Source organism: Nipponia nippon, unplaced genomic scaffold (assembly GCF_047370975.1).
Source record: "Nipponia nippon isolate SJK-2023a ecotype South Korea unplaced genomic scaffold, ASM4737097v1 scaffold_11, whole genome shotgun sequence".
Classification (NCBI taxonomy): domain Eukaryota; kingdom Metazoa; phylum Chordata; class Aves; order Pelecaniformes; family Threskiornithidae; genus Nipponia; species Nipponia nippon.
In genome coordinates this window covers 27,601,994-27,617,137 of record NW_028262302.1, presented here as the reverse complement: position 1 = coordinate 27,617,137, position 15,144 = coordinate 27,601,994, and the positions used below count along the sequence as shown (strand labels likewise).

At 44.5% G+C, this 15,144-nt stretch overlaps 1 protein-coding gene across 4 annotated transcripts in view; it reads left to right on the top strand.

Annotated features, from left to right (window-relative positions):
* The window catches only part of FBXO34 (F-box protein 34), a 40,827-nt gene that overhangs the window by 12,522 nt on the left and 13,161 nt on the right, over positions 1–15,144 (top strand). The window contains exons 2-3 of one of the 4 annotated variants that reach the window (XM_087748088.1): positions 1,984–2,062; positions 13,276–13,380. The exons of 1 other annotated variant lie outside the window; for it this stretch is intronic. The gene's annotated coding sequence lies outside the window, so the exon portion shown is untranslated. The remainder of the gene's footprint in view (positions 1–1,983; positions 2,063–13,275; positions 13,381–15,144) is intronic. 2 more of the 4 variants (XM_087748089.1, XM_087748090.1) reach the window with 2 other exon arrangements.

Sequence of the window (15,144 nt, the reverse complement as noted above, 5' to 3'; positions counted from 1 at the left end):
AGGCTCTTGTGGCCATTTGGGATGCTGCAGTTGCCTTCTCCGTGCTTCGCTTCTCTTGAAGTTTGTTAACCAAGCTTCCACGGCAGCCACCCAGCCTTGGCTCTTTTCCAGCCTTTATTTACCTCGTAATGGTTGAAGTGTGCCTCAGTACTGCCTTCCTCTCTCTTGTGTTTGGCTTGGGGGTTTGATTGCCCCTCTGAAGCAAGGTATGGTTGCTTGAGTCGGCAGATGAGACTGGGGGGGTAGATGATGAGTGTCCATAGGTCTTCGCATTGGTGTGTTTGCAAGCTGGGATGGGTGCACCAGGGCTACTCGTGTGCTTCAATATCCAGCACCAGTTATGGTCCATCTTGACTGTAGAAAATGAATTGAAGGCAAATTATCCGGTACTGGAAACTTTTCTGGGGAAAAAGTTTAATGAGTACCTGAAGGGCCACAATCCTGTAGATGGTGTGGTGTCATGTAGCTGTGAGCAAGTTTTCCTTATTGCAGAAGCTGGATTGATTCCTCAGGGCTGAATAGCATCTGATCTTTATGCGAGGGAAGGGGAAAAGCTGTCCGACTTTAATCTGAATTTACTAGGTAGTTAATAAGTAAGACCTCTGCCCTGAGTAACTTGTTCAGCCTATGTTATGTTGCAGGAGCTCCATGGAGATGAAGCCTGCTGGCTTTATTTTGCTCTGAAATCCATTTGGCTTGGAGTTGCCTCCAGAATCTCAGCCCCCGCAGTACTTCAGGCTTGCAGCTGGGTAACCTGCTGGGTGTTGAAGGGCTGAGGCTGGGGCAAAGCCTGGATGCTTTGGTGGCTGAGAGGTGACATTGGCACGTGGAACTTGTCATTCAGGTGTCCTCATGCTGACAGCAGCGTGTCTCTTGCTTGTCTCTTCTTCCCTTTATAATTTGCAATTTGTATTTAAAAGTAGAGGGATTTAATTTTTGTTTTCTCTGCAGTTGTGGTCCATAGGAGCAATTAGCTGTCATGATGTTTGGCACCGGAGCTGCCTATGGTGGCTGATTGCTTAAGCTGGTATTGCTAAAGTGAGCAGGGAGCAAGTGAAGGTATTCGCACCAGTCATTTAGAAACTGGTATAATTCAGGTCTGAATCAAGCTCAGGCTCAAACAGGTCATGGAATTTATTTATACAACACCACTGGGGTGTGTGGCATTGCAGAGACAAATAAACAATGGTTCCCAGCCCCGAGGCTTGTGCTCGGTATTAGATAACGCAGCATGGGGTAATTATAGCCAGGGACCTGGGTGGAGGGCTTAGGAGAGGGTTACATCCGTGTAGAGAACATGAAATGTTCCTTGTTGTGCCTGCAGCTTGTTAATGGCACTGTTAAGAAATTGTGGGTGCGCCTGAGGTTATAGGAAGGATGGAGGTCAGCTTTGCAGAAGGAAGTGTTGAGTGAGTTATAGGAGATGCGTGGATTAATAGGAGAAAGCGGAAGGAGGTGAACTGAAACTAGTCAAGCGTACGGGGAGTGGCTGGGTTTACACAGAGGCTGAGCACGGAGAAGCAATGACGCTCAAGGGTCTTGAGGAATTTGGGTGTTAGAGCAGTGACTGGGAAATCCGCACCCAGACCCCTAAACACACGTGCTTGGTAAGAAAGGAGGAACAGGTAAAGAATGGGGTCCAGCGTGGCTACTGAGAGCTTTGTGGTCTCTCCTCTTTGCTGTCCCTGCAGCCTGCGCTCCCACGATGCCAAAGCAGCTTCTGCCCAGCCACCCCATGGGACTTCTCCTTGTGGCAGGGCAGCCGCCTTCGGCTGTAGTTGCTTTCCGGGGTGTACTCGGTGGGTCGGCACTAAGACCTCCTTGAACTGGTGGTGCTCCACATGTCAGCAGTGCATTGATTGTTGTCTCCTTGTGCCCTTTGCATTGGGCAAACCGGATCTTTCGGGTTTTAAGAGCTGGTTAGTAGTTGTAATGCCATTAATGTGTAACTAATTTCCTTTTTCCTTCCCTTTTGCTCTTCAGAAATGCCATTCTCGTGAGTGTGCAAGAAACCTACAGAACTGTAATGTCTAACCCTACATGGAATAACAACTCTTTGAAGGTACCACCCTTTTTTAACTACATGGCTTTGTTATAGGTTGGGTTAACGATGCGCTGATCTTTGCTTCAAAGCTCGAAATTGAAGAACCATGTCTTAGGTAATGCTGTCCCTTCCAGAAGGGTGGCAGCGCTGTGGCACTCCGGTCTCTGATTTCCAGAAAAACTGTGTGCAACCCAGCACTCGATCTGGGGTGCCAAGGGGCCATCCCTGTTTCTCTGTGAAGGATCTCTTTAGCAGGTCTGGTGTTGCCTTAGGAACAGATGGTGGTTTCTGTTCAGAGAGCTGAGCTAAGCTTTCTTCCTACTTGGTGGCCATCCTTGGAAACATATTGCCCTTTTTAGTGACGCATGATGGCTTGCCTGTTTGTCTTCAAGTTAATGACCTTCTGGATCATCTTTCTTGACGAGAGCCTTCTAGCCGTATTTATGAAGAATATCATGATAAAGTGCAGTTACGCTTTAACATTTAGATTGAAATGTCTTAGCTGTTTGTGCTGCGTTAACCAGCTCTCAGGCGTTGGCTTGCTCTGCTGTCTGATCCTGCAGTGATGCCATAATACTGAATTTTGGACTGCCCCGTACATTACCATGGCAACAGACTGATGTCACAGACTCAAGGACATGACTTCAGTGTATGATCATGCAGAGGCACGATCAGATTTGTGAAGGAGAAAGCTGACTAATGCACATCTCAAAAGCAAACAAGGGGAATGCAGGTTACAGCTGACCAAGCAAGGTGCTTTGGTATGAAAATTCCTCTCTTGGACAGAGGAGGGGCTGATCGTGTCTTTAATAAGACAGTCGTCGCGATGAGCTTCTCTTTGCCGTGGATAAGCAGGCGTCTTGCAGGTATCCTGTATCTTTTACACAGGTGGTGTTCTGGGGTGGGGAAACTTGCTCTCTGGTTTCAGAGCTTTGAAAGGGCAGTTCCTTGTTTTAATTTTAAAGAACTTCTCAGTGGTCTTGTAAGCGCACTGAGAACACTTCGGCTTGCTTAATGTTGTTCAAACAGTTTAATTGGTTTTCCAAAGCTTTTATTTTATCCATAACATTGGAAGGTGAAAGGGGAATTCTGCATCTGCATTATGGTCACATTTTCCTATATCCTATTAGCAGATTCCAAGATTGTTTAATGTGATCTCCACCCATTTCATTTGGCTGCAACCTTTGCTCCCATGAAAACAAGGCTGATTGTTCTGAATTGCTGTGTGTATGTGCTTTGGCACGGCATGAAGGTACCTATAATAACACAACCATTGTCTGGAAAAAAAAGGCAGTTTGCAGTAATAACTACAAATAAAAGGGTGCAGTACCGGGGCAAGACAGATAATGGTCGTTTTCCCACCCATTACGTACAGCAGATTCTCAACATGGTCACCCCCCGGCATGACAGGGATGTGGGTTTTAGTGTAGTATGTCAATATTGGGAATAAGGGGCTGAAATATTTGCATGTTGTTCCAAGTTTCTCTTTCCTGGACGCGGTTCCATTGCTCATATCTAGGGATGGGGAGACTGAATGACTTTTGCACAATGCGGTATTTTATTTGCATGCTGTGAGCAGTTTAACAAGTGTGTGTGCTAAATGAAGCATTCCCGCTTTCAGTTAGCAGCTGATGCACCCTTAAAATAAAAAAAAAAAAAAAAGTGCCTTTAGGTTGAACAGTGGGGTTTTGAGGGGTGAGATTGTGCTGTGTGTTTGAGCGGATGGTCGGTCGTGCCAAGCCTGAATGTTAACTGGAAATGCTGTGGGATTCAGCAAATAACCAACTAAAACTCCGTGCTGAAGTCATTTTTGCTCATCTCCACATGTTGTAGAGTAAAGGCTGTTACAACACAAGATTTGGAAGTAACGTAATTGTTTTAAATGTTCAGTGTCACAGGAATTGAGGATATTTAACAGAAACTGGCATTTCTTATAGCAGTTGGGTTGCCTCCCAGGACAGGAAGCTGTAGAGTGTTAAAAAAGAGGCCGGGAGGGAGTTTAACAACCCTCTCTCTAAATCAGGATGCTTGAATTCGGTGCCTGGCCTTGAGCTGAAAGGGCTGGAAGCTCTGCAAGATTCAGTGATTCACGCTGCAGCGAACAAGAAGATAATGGTGATGGACTATCAAGAAGGCAGCCTTGCTAAAAAGAGAGGCTTTGTGATACGGTAAAGGGGAAGGAAGTCTGGGGAACTTAGAAAAAGAACAGATGTTTTTGGAGGTGGGGAAAAACTTAACTATCCATGTAGTTCGCTCTTACAGCGGAGCCAGCAGAAGGAACTTGATACCAAACAAAAGTAGGCACACCCAGTATTTAGCACTGGGATCCTGGAAAGCTGCTCTTCGGTGCTGTGATGCTTTTCTGTTGGACAAATATGTTGTACGGTGACATCTCGCAGAGGCAGAAGTGAATAATATAAGCACCTGTGAGTTTGTGCAAGGGTCTGTATGACAGAGGTTGGAGGTCTTTGATGCTTCTCTTTAATGACAATAAAGAAATACCATAGTGGGTGTATAAAATGATACTCGAAGCAGGAAGCCAGGAGGGATGCCGTTCCCCGAGAAGGAAATAATGACAGAAGATGCCTTAAAAAATAGGGAGAAGTTGCTTGTAGGGTGTGTTTATGGACTGAGATGACTGGAAGTGTGATAAAACAGATTGCTGATCCTGTGTATCAAAGTATGAGTGGCAATGATTTTTCAAGTTGTTGAAACTTGCATTTAAGAAAAAAATATATATATTTTGCTCTTACTAATAGGTTAATCCACTGTAATTGGCTGTGAAATAAACCCGGGGGAATTTTCCTGTCTGTATGCGATGCACAGCCTCTTTGCTGTCTACTTGGCAACTGTACCTTCAGATAATTAAAAAGCTGTTTTTTAAATCCACTCTTTTTTCAACTGTGGGGTTTTGTTGGTTTTTTGTTTTTTTTGTATTTTTTTAATCCTGCTACTTCTCTGAGAGCTGTCAGTCACTCTTCTAGGTAATGTTTAAAAACCAAGATAATGTAGTATTAGGAAGGGAAAGCTGCAGGTGAATCTTCTAAAAAAAACACAACTACAAAGCTGGATGAATGTGTGAGGCTTTTTAACATGCGCCTCACTGCTACACATCTAAAAATAAAATACTTTTCCACAGTATGGAAAAGTTGAAGTTCACTTTGACTTTCTAAGATCTCGCACCACTTGCCCTTCTAAAATCAATAAGCAAACCTCCATGGCTGCATTTGCTTAGGAAGCAGTTGTAATTACCCAGAAATTACAGGAGTTGTTCAGCACAGGGATCCTCTGGTTTCAGCACATAGTTTCATCGCTCGGTAGTGTTTTGAGAGGCCGAAGGGTGGGATGCGGCTACAATGAGTTTCCAGATTCCTAACAGTGTGAGGGACTGTTTTTAATAGTGATGATAAAAACAGCTATTCCCAGTTGGAGGTTAGTCAGTGGTACAATTATCAGAGCTATGAAATAGTGCAGGGATGGCTCAGAATGGAAAAACTAAGGCTTGAAACTTATTTTCTTGAGGGAGCTGTTTGAAACTATTTCCTGCAAGCTCATAGAGAATTAGTATGAGATGTTAAATAGTGAGAGATCAAGCTGATGGGGCTTGGTGATTACTTCGGTAATTTAGTTTTCAGGCTAGCAAACTTCAGCTGGCTTTTGGGAGAGGGATTTGGTAGCAATTTGTTGACGAAAGCCGGCGTGGTGAGTAGGAGCTGTGGAGCTGGCATGTTTGATTTGTAAGGTTACGGTCTTCTGCTGTATGGTGTGCTCACACTAGCTGCTCCGCTGGGGAGCCTAAAAATGTGCTGAGTATTTCCACAGCACAGTAACAGTCCCCAGCTCAAAATCTGGTTCACTTAACCCATCCTTTTTAAAACGCAGTTGTGGGTACCTTATTTTCTGCTTAGTTTTCCTGCTGATTTGGTTCTTCTCATTCATACTTTGTCTGTTTTGTCCAAGAGGAGGAAACCCTGAAAAAAGAATATTGATTGTACTGGGGGGGAGCAGTGGGGAATGCCGAGTCAGAAAGCAATACATATATTTTTCCTTGTCTGTCTTCCTTTATAAAGCTGGTTTTGCATTAATAAGTTTAAAAGTAGTGTGAAACAAACCTGAATCTGGTCTTTTCAGATGAACTTTTAGGAAAGGTCATAGTTCTAAAATGGTCATTATCTGGAAAGAATGGCACCAGAATTATTTCTGGTGTCCTGTTGTAGGTCCGTGCTACTGAATTTTGAAGATGAAACATGAAAAGTGAAAGACTTGCAGCAAAAGTTCTCACAGTTAACAAGGCACTTGAGCGTGCAGAAGTTATCCTTTACTGAAATTTAGATGCTATTTTGGGGCCTGCCTTTTTTTTCTTCCAAGAATGAATTACAGCAGAATTCGTGCTATGCTTGGAATTTCTGAAAATTTAATTGTGTTAGTTGCTAGGCATATCGACTACGAAGCTCTGAAAATATAAAACTTTTTTACTTCAAGTAACTCTGAGTTATTAATGGAAAAAAAAATCTTTAAAAATGTAGCCAAAAAAAGATTAAAGACCCATGGAATTGGTAGGTTTCAAAATTAGCTTAGATTTTAAACAGTCTTTTAAAACAATCATGCAAAAAGATACTGTATTTAATGTTGGTCTCTACTGCAGTTTACCTGCCAAAAAGCCAAGCTTATCTGTAGCTGAGTTAGTTCAGCAGAAGACATTCTGTGTGTGATGTTCTTTTAAGAATTTGTATAAAAACAAGCAGATACTTTGGCTGGGAAAGATTTTTAGTGTCTACTATTGCCTGCCTTCTGTCTTCATCTTAAGCAATTTAGCCTTAGTGTGTCACTGGTCACACGCCTGTGCTTTTAAGCGTTCAAAATCCTTTCTGTCCTCTTGGAGCAGGTTCTGTGTCTTGCAGGCTGCAAAGCAGTTTAGTGGTGAGGAACATCCTCCACATCCAGATGCTGTTCCCTGGATCGTCCACCTGCGTTTGTGCGGCCCCAGCTCCGCTCACCGACGCGCCGTTTCCTCCCTCAGCTCAGCGGGAGCGGGCAGCGTGTGCGTGGCCGAGCTCTGCCGTGTGATGGCTGCAAGCGCTCCTTTTGTATGACGGATAACTAGGGGGTCTGCTTTGATCGTGGTGTTGTGCCAAGCGCTGTCGTGAGTCTCATCTGCGTTGCCGTGTTATTCCTTCTGTCACTGGTTTGGATTACGTCTTTATTTTGCTGTCTTTGACGCCCTGCTGTCCTCTTTCCTTGCCACGCACGTGTATGACTTCATGTTGCAGGCTGGAGCTGTTGGAGAGCTGATAGCGCAGTGCACGGTGGTGGGCAAAATATATGCTGCTGGATTGAAATGATGGGGCCTCATCCTGCCTGTGGTGAGCAAATGTCTCCGGCACCATGACAAATTAATCTTCTAATGAAGAGTGAAGATTGGCAGCCTTCGATGTGCAGTCTAATTGAAAATGTATGATTCTTGTGCGTGGTGTCAGTTAAACAGCACCAGCACTTAATGGCAGAGTCAGGATAACTTTAATTTCTTTAGATTTTGTGAAAAGTCATGTGAAAAGTTTTGTGAAAAGTTAGCCTTGGCCAACAGCCCACCCAGCTGCTCGCTTGCCCCCCCTCCTCAGTGGCACAGGGCGGCAACAGGCTTAGAAAGCTGCTGCGTCGAGATAAAGTCAGGGCAAACCAGGCAAATTAATTTATCACCAGTTAAAATAGATTTAGGCAGTGAGAAACAAGGAGATAAACATTAAACCAACACCTTTGTCCTCCCGTTTCGCTGCAGGGGAATACCTGCCCTGCCATGGAGCACCTCCTCCCTTTCCTTTTCTGACCTCGATGGGTTTTTGCCCTTTCTTAAATATATTTCCCCAGCACCAGTGGATCGTAGGGCCTGGGGCAGCCATGACCTCCTCCCACAGAGGCCATCTCAGAACCTGACACTAATTAGTGATTTTTTTTTTTCTTTTCTCTTAGATTGTAGCCTGTTCTTTGGGGGCTTTTGGATTTGTTTTATAAGACACCACTGGAAAGACCAGCGAATCCAAAGCTTGTTGAGAGGGTGTGGGTGGTGGTGTCTTGTTCGTTCGTGGGTGGGTGGGTTGTTTTTAGACGCTCCTAATGAATCCGTTGTGTTGGAAGTTTTCTGTCCTCAGCAGATCTAATGATGCACTTTGTTATAAAACGTTCTGTGAAAAATAGTTTGAGCTCCCTTTTATATGAAATCTGTCCTGAAGTTGGGTATACTTAGTATAGCTGTTTTCCTAAGTTTGCAGAGCAGAATTGTTTTGTAAACTGCTGACCTATAAATTTGAAATTTCAGAGTTCGGCGTTTTTACATTATCCTTGCAAGATGAAAGATAGTTTTCTGTGAAAGCATGACATCGGGGCATCAACGGTGTCCTAGTTCAAACAAAAATTTGAAAGGATTTAAGATTTCATGACAAAACATGAGACGACGGTGCAAAAAATTCTGGAAGATGCTAGTATGTGAAAACAGGGTGGGTTCAGGAGTATGATAGAAAAAGTTGGGCATTTTGAATTACAGAAATACTTGCAACTAATGGCACAGTTACTTCTAAAACTTTGTTTTTAAGTATTTTTATATTTAATCCAGTGTTTGTGTTGCTGAGCAAGGTTTCTGTTGAATTTGATTTTTGGAGACCCTTAGGAAAAACTTGGATGCTTTAGAGGTGCCTAGTGAATACTGTAACCTCTCGACTCTGCAATGGATTGGTGGAGTGAATCCATGTGGGCAAAATAACGTTGTTCTGCTTTGAGTCTTTGTGTGTGTGTGTGGTTTTTATTTGGTTGTTTTTTGGGGGAGGGTTGTATTTTGTGTGTTTTTGTTTTGTTTTGTGCCTGCCTTTTGTTGAGGAGGTATCCACAGTGGTATAGGACAGTGAAATCCACAACATAACCTTTTGGTTAAAGGGTAAGATTCCACAGAAGTAAACAAAACTGAATTACCTCTTATCCTGCTAAAGTATTTAGGGCTGGACCTGTGATCAGGGTATACGGGGCGGTCTCTGTGAAAGGAGAACTATCGGCCCAAAGGGTGGTCCAAACCGGTTATAGCCATATAAACCAGATAAAGCCATATTTAATTCAGTGAATTAAGTTTCAAAGCTGATAAATTTACTGTTTAACATTGAGTCACCTGCTGTGGGGTTTTCCTTATTAGCAAAGTTCTAAAGAAGGAACTGTATTTATTTATTTACTGGATATTTAGAAGTTAGCTGTAGGTTTGCTCTTCTACTTTAGAAGCCATTTAACACCCCATGGAGAGATGTACAGAAGCAATTATTACTGTGCACTGTGTGCCATGGTGCAGGGGGACTTCTTGCCTATATAGTGTTAACTATGAGCTTTTTGGTTTCCTGCTTACATTTTACTTTGTCAGTATATGCCAGTAAAATGGCCCGTCCTATGCTGGAGTACATAGATGCAAAGATAAGCTTGTAATCAGAGGAGTACTGCAAACGGGTTTATTTTCACCGTGTTATAAGAGCTGCCACAGAACAGGCAAAGAAAACTTTTAAGAATTAGAGCGGGTTGTTACACCGTGCTGCTGGATCGCTAACAAACTATTATGGGCTAACTAGTGAGTAATTACTGTCAGGCAGGCCATGTGATGGTCAATTTATTAGCTGTCGCAGCAAAAACGAATCTACCGAACGTGTGCCAAAATGAGTCGAGTGGACCTCTCCAGCCAGGATCCCTGACATCCACAGGCGAAACAGGGTGATGAAATTACTGTTGACAATCCTAATCTGCCACATCTGTGTTGTAATAATAATATTCTTTAGCAAACTAACATTGCGTTCTTGACAAAGATGGGATTCTTCTTGCTGGTTTTAACTGGCTTTCTCTAAAGTGGGACAGGTTGGCTCTCTGTTGGCATTCAAGCTGATCTCTTTCATGTAGGCTGTCTGGATTTGTGTCTCTGGTGTTCGTCCTAAAACTCCCATTTAACGTCACTTCTGCATCTTGCAGTCGTTGCTACCATTCTTTGCATGTACAGGAGCAATCCAGCGAGACCTCAGCCTTACAAAAGGAGGGCACAACGTCTCCAGAGCTCTGGGAGTGCTTCTCTACTATTTTTGGAACCAGCTCTATTGCTTCTATAATAGGAAGGCTTCTGGAAGCTTTCTCCTTCCCCTCGCCCCAAGAAAGTAGCCTTTCAGCTGAGCTTTCATTAATTCAGAATCTGCATGGCAAAACAAATCTAGTTTCATACGCTAAATAATTCAGACGTGGCTCATGGATCACGCGGCCTCGAATGCGCAGCGTTACAGTGAGTATCTTTACCCGTACCCAGTAACCTGAGGACGCTGTAGCCCCGCTCAGGGGTGTTTAGCTCCCCCGTTTATCATTTGGGGCACACTGTAGATTACACGGTGACAAGGACTGCCAAAGTAGGTGTTGGCTTTCTAGAAAGCAGAGTAATGTGTGATCCGGGTGTGTTTGTCACCGGTGCTGCAGCAGCATTGGCAAGTAAGGGATTTACTGGTTTTGTTTTCCTCTTGGATCAAGCAGAACAAATCTAATGAGCCAGTTCTTAACTTCTTCCCAGTTGAGCAACAGATGATGTCCTTACCCAAATTGTGCAAGACAGCTGAAACCTTTCAGGAATAGTTGAACAAGGGAAACACTTGTGACAACTTCCCCCCCCCCCCCCCAGATATTAAAATACAGGGTTAACAGTTAACAAGGCACAGCAGAGCTTCTCTTTTCTTGTCTTTTTCCCTTTTCTGATTTTTCCTTTCGAGGGGAGAGGAGGTGACTTGGTCCTTCCAACACTAAGCACATCTAGAGGAGAGAAAGCATGAGAGCTACAAATTTGAAGCCTTTCATTCTTTGTTGATATGATCTTGGAAGGAAGACAGGTTCTCCCGGTAGTGCTTCATTAGAATAAGCATTTCGAATGCTTATCGGTACAGCAAGTAGCGCTGTTTGACAGCAGGGAAGAGTCAAACGTTGTCTTGGAGCCCTACACGCTTGTTTCCCCGCTTCCGAAACACTAATTTGCACACTGTGCATTCAAAAGCGTTCCTTTCCACTGACTTGAAAGAAGCTAAAAACCACTTTGTGGCGGATGCCTTTCCTGGCATGATTTGAGACAGCGGAGTCCAGTCTGAGTTGCTGAGAGCCTCATCCCGCCAGGCTTTGCTAGTGCCTGCCAGGTCCGGGGGTAAGTGGGTTCAGGGAGCTGACTTCTTCTGGGTTAATTTTCTCCTAGTTCAGCTCCCTGAACTGCTTCAGGTGAGAAATCGGACAGGAACCAGTGCTGATACAGGGGAAGGGCTGGGAGGAAGAGCGGGATGAGACCCCAGCACAGCAGGAATTACAGTGACCAAAACGGCTGCGGGGCTGCGCAGTGTTTCGGAGCATCTCCGTGCTCCCTGCTGACATGGATGCCCAAGCTGAAATTTACCTGGGAATCTTCAGATTTCAGTTAAATAACTGCTCCGTCTGGTGTTATCCAGGGTACAGAGTACGGATGGGAGCTTGGTGCAGTGAAGCTTTGGGAAGGGCTGGAGTCAATTTGGTGGGGAAATGAGCTAAGGGCCATGGTAACGAGGTCCTGCTGCTTGGCCAGCTCTGATTCCCGGTGCCGAGGAGAAGTGGTAGCAGCAGGGTTTTGGTGTGTAAGTAGACAGAGGAAGCTCCCCTCGTTTATTCCAGCTGGAGCCCCTGGGCAGCTTTATTGCTTTTAGATGAGATAACATCAGATCTATGCAAAGTTATACCTTTTGGCCATCATACCGAGGGGATGCTGACCACAGGAGGTTTCCCAAGGCAAGCGATGTCTGTGGTGACTCCCGTAGCCTCCTGCTGCAGGTGAAAAGGCCGATCTGCAGTTCAGCAGGACTTGGAGAATCTCAGCTGATTGTAGGTATGGATCTTTGCATCTCTTAATGCTTTTAAGCTGGATACAGTGTCTTTACTAAATACCTAGTTTTGTGTGAGGGTTTGTTTGAAACACAAACGTGAGGTCGCTCTGAAACTTTGTAAGATAGCTTTCTTGCTTGCTTTCTCTTCTTTTGCCCAAGAGTGCTTTATTAAATAAAGAAGTAAAACCTAGCTGGTGAACTTAGTGTTAAAAGGTAGTTCTTTAAGGTGCTTCAAATAAGTAGATATTACACGAAGAACAGTTAAAAAGAAAGGGTTGTGTTCCTATAGGTGTCTAAGAGCTGAGTATGGGGACCAGCTGTATCATCTCGCTCTCCGACCTGGTCTGGGACCTGCTGCGGATTGCTGGTTGTTACCATGAGACGTGAATGGTGGGACTAGGGAAAGCTTTCTGCAAAAGCCTCTTGCTCAGGAGAGTCTGGTGCTGTTATAGGTGTCCCGGAGGGGTGTTTGGGGTGGGAGGGAGGGCTGGAGGGATGGCTAGGCTGGGAAACGGCAGAATTGCACGTCTGGTGGAATATGCTGTTGGAGACAAGTATCATGTCACAACCTGAACTTGAGCTGAGGTGGGGGGGAGTGGACGTGCAACCCTGTTCTTGCAAAACCAGAACAAAAACCCAAGTGGAGATCTCTATTACAAGGCCTCAGCACTGGCACTTTTTATTTTTAAAAGATGACCTGTCCTTCATAATGACTGTTTTTTGGTATTAACTCTTCTGAGTTCCCCTCTGAAATACTTGCCGTTGCTTTCTTCTGCATCCTGAGCGTGCTGATGCTCTTTGCCCGGCTGATCCCGTGCGATGGCCCTGCGGAGCATCCTAAAGCTAGCCCTGCGGGGAGGGGCGGTGGTCAAACGTGCTGCTCAGGACTAGCCCTGAGGCCACTGCCTCCTTCCTAGAAAGCAGATTTTCTGAAAGGATGCGCCCACCCTTTGGACTCGTTTGTTTATCGGTTACTGTTGCTACTGTTCAAAACACACTTGCTCTTGCGGTAAAGCCTTAGTTATCAAACTATCAAAAGTGTATTGCTGCACAGATGAAGAAACCTCGACCCCCCTATCCACGCCAGCTGAGTTAATACGTTTGTTTTCCTAAATTGCAGCAGTGTTCAAAACCGATGATAAGACGGGGAGTTCTGTGAGACCATTCAGCAAACTGCTGTCCGTTGCTGAGAGGACGTGATGCTTGCTGCTGCCAAAATCTGAGTCCTTCCCACATCTTATGCATAAAGGCATATGTTTGGGGGCGGTTTCAGAAAGGGAGAACAACAAGATTAGGTTTTTAACTTCCTCTTATGTTTTTTTTCTGTGTGCATCTGTATTTCAGTTTTCGGGCTGTACCCAACTCTCTGCAAAACTAACAAATCAGCTGAAGCACCTACTGATAAGGATCAGCCTTGGTAAAGAAACACACTGTGGTAGTTAAAAAGCAGTAAGTATCTCTGTGCTAGCTTGGATGCTGATTTTTTTTTCCTTTTTTTTTTGTTTTTAATTCACAAGCACAGCTTTTTACTACTTACACAGTAGGAATTTGTCAGTAGCTTGCTGGCATTAATAGTCTATTTCAGCTCTTTTCTATAGCCCAGCAGCTAGAGGAGGGGAAAAAGCATGCTTTGTATGGAGCTGTGTTTGGATCTGTGCTGCAGTGCCCATCTGAACTTGTCTGTGTCTATTTTGTCAGCTTTTGATTCCCTCCAGTAGGTGCTGGTCCCTTCTTAAACGCATGACATCCCACCATACAATGCCTGTGCTTGGATCGGGGTTGTGGCTGCCCCTGCCCTGAACAAGTTTGCTTGATGGTTTTGCTTCTCAAGGTCCTTACTGCAAACAAGATCATATTTTGGTTTCAATTTTTTTGTCTGGCTTTTTATTGTTTACTTCTCAATTGATCTGCAAAGGAGTAGGACTAGGACAAAACATCTGGTGTTCCTAACCAGGAATATGTGGAGAGGGTTTTAGCTGTTGAAAAAGTGACTGGCATTCTTGAAATGGTATGGTTGCATTTATTTGGGTGTGGATATAATCATGTTTCTGTGATACAGTTCCTGCTGAGTCTGAAATGCTAGTGTCAGTAAAGCCAGAAGGGGAAGCCAGACAAAAGCTTGGATACAAGTCAGGATTTCAGTGCCGCTTACTGATGGTTCATGGGAAAGTAATGATTTTGTGTTTAACTTTTGATTTTCATAAAGCACTAGGCATATGCTTTTTTCTCTGAATTACTGTTTGGGAATATATATTTTTACAGCCCACAAAACATCAGAAATGACTGATTTTTGTGCCTAGGTTTCACTCTTGCAGGTAGATCCTTGTTACAGGCTCCGGGCAGTCTAATGAAAATGGTGTTTAACTACAAAGCCTTGATTTCTGCTGCTGTCAACCGCGGCAGCCGAACTCCTTGTCTTTCTGGGTTCATGGAGGAGAGGGCATGCTCTCATCCTCCAGCTCTGCCAATGCAACGCCTCTGTCTTCTCCATCCAACATGTTTCTTTGCCTTGTGTAAAGCTCAGCAGAGATTTCTTCATGAAGACTGGAATGTGTTTATACAATATTTTATATATTATTTTAGGCTCCTGCTTACTCAAATGTAGGCAAATGGTTAACCTCTCATTCACCATCACTAGAGGAATCATGAAATTGCTATAGCAGACACCAAATCAGCTGGATCTAAGGCAGTTTCTGTTTTCCCTGCCTGGAAAGTCATCCTTCATCGCTTTCTCGGCAAGTGTGGCTACCAAGCTGGAGCGAGCTTTCCAGGCCAGGAGTGTTGAGTGGCAGCGTTGAGTTGTAAACCGCACTGGTCAAGCACTGATTAACTGAGCAGTGCGTAAGTAGGTGCTCTTTTGCCCGGGAGTTTTTTCTCTTGTCAGATGTTGCAAAAGGGGTGATGTGAGAGGCTCCATCTCTGTGAGAGCTCGGCTGCGGGCATGCACAAACCTCCAGCGAGTGCCCCTGCCGGGCTGCGCTGTGGAAATGCCGCTGTAGGAATAGGGCAGCACTGGGCAAAGCTGCTGAAAAGAAGAGAACAACCTGCTGCACTAAATCACAGATCCCCTGGGGACACAGCTCTATAGTTAGCATCTTCAAATGGCATTCCTTTATTGCGGCATCATTGTGCATGGTCCTCTGGAGAGGAAGCAAACAATCTTTAAAACAATCTGCTGGCAACTCAGGCTTGAGTATTTGAGTCTTTCCAGGG